General features: G+C 41.6%; 1 pseudogene; it reads right to left on the reverse strand.

The window, feature by feature from the left end:
- Nucleotides 1–416: 416 nt before the first annotated feature.
- On the reverse strand, nucleotides 417–1,238 carry LOC112927023 (olfactory receptor 10A4-like; annotated as a pseudogene).
- Nucleotides 1,239–1,741: the final 503 nt, after the last annotated feature.

Genomic DNA, 1,741 nt, shown 5'->3' on the forward strand with positions numbered 1-1,741 from the left:
TAGATGTTTGTGAAAGGATTTCACAAACATATATATATGTATATGTATATATCATGTATAGATATATACATATCTAGTGTATCTGGTTTCTAGATGTTTGTGAAAGGATTTCACAAACATATATATATATGTATATGTATATACATATATAGATATAGATATAGATATAGATATAGATATATATCTATATGTATTGGGAGTGAGTGAGAGTGGGGAATGGGAAACATGTGTGGGTCACAAAGGAAGGTGTTCCTGGGTAATATGTTTCCTAAATGGAATCTTTACAAACCTGTAGTTATTAGCCAGATGAAGGTATCAGAAACCAGCAAACTCTTGCGGCTGACCTTCCATTAAGTTATCCATCAAATATAAGCATCACTTAAAACTTTGGGACAAGTGTTCCTGATAGTGTTAGGCTATCTCAGGAGAGGTGGTGGATTGAAGTACGTGAGGATGGCAGTGCTGTAGAAGAGGGAGACAACAAGGAGGTGGGAGGAATAGGTGGAAAAGGCCTTAGGTTTCCCCTCAGCTGAGGGCATCCTGAAGATAGTAGAGAGGATGTGGACATAGGACCCTAGAATCAGCAAGAAAGGGAAGAGGATAAATAAGACAGTGGCTGTCAGAGCCTCCAGTTCAAACAGAGAGGTAGCAGCATAGACCAGTGCAATGACAGGGGGGCTGTCACAGAAAAAGTGGTTCACTCTGTTGGGGTCACAAAAAGGGAAGTTGAAAATCCATGTGGTTTGCACAGGGCCACAGGAATCTCTGAGAACCAAGATGCACCTGCTAGCTGGGCACAGGCTCTTCAGTTCATAATGACTGGGTAACGCAAAGGGTCACAGTTGGCCACACAGCAGTCATATGTCATTGTGGCCAGGTGGCAGCACTCAGCAGCCCCAAAGAAGAAGAAGAAATACATCTGAGTGGTACAGCCACGGAAGGAGATGGTTGTGTCTTGGATGATCAGAGTCACTGCATCTAGGGCACAATGATCAAGTTAAAACCTACGTCCAGGTGGTAAAAAATTCCTGGGGAAGAAGCAGGTAAGACTTTGTAGAGCAGAGCAGGATGATAAGAACATTGCCCACTACGGTGCTGGTAAATAGTCCAAAAAAGGAGAAAGAGTAGAGCTTGGAGCTCAGAGGACAAGGCTGAAAATTTCACAGAAACAAATTCACTGACAACTGTCCAGTTTTCCCATGTCATTTTTCTGCTCAGGAATTCACCAAGCATCATGATCCAAGAAGCAAGTCTCCATGTGATTTTTACCTCTAATAAACCCTGGGAAAGAAGAGCTCCTATGGACTCATTCTCCATCTTTCTTATTATTGTTTTTGTAAATCAGAAGCTGTACCTTCTAAAATGTAAAAACAAAAATAAGCACATCTATGGGATTCACAATATGTTGGAAGAAAACTAACCTTTTTTTCAGTCTGAAAAAGGAGGCACAACATATATATCCTCTACTTTTTGCTGTTCTATGAGAATGTTCACTATCACAGCTCCACTTTTGGGCTCCTACTCTATCTTTCTTCACCAGTAATGATACTAAAAAGAAGCCTGTCCAAGTGTTTCTCAAGACAGGGGTCTTAATAACGCACAGTGAAAGGTGGTGAGGTGAGCCAGGGTATATTTTCAGCAAAATGAAAGGGCAGGAAGAGAAAATCAAGGAAGGCGAAGCAGCAGTTAGCAGTGATTCCTGAGGAGGAGACCTGAATGTGTCCTAACCACAAGCAGCCCA

Source organism: Vulpes vulpes, chromosome 11, assembly GCF_048418805.1.
Source record: "Vulpes vulpes isolate BD-2025 chromosome 11, VulVul3, whole genome shotgun sequence".
Taxonomy (NCBI): domain Eukaryota; kingdom Metazoa; phylum Chordata; class Mammalia; order Carnivora; family Canidae; genus Vulpes; species Vulpes vulpes.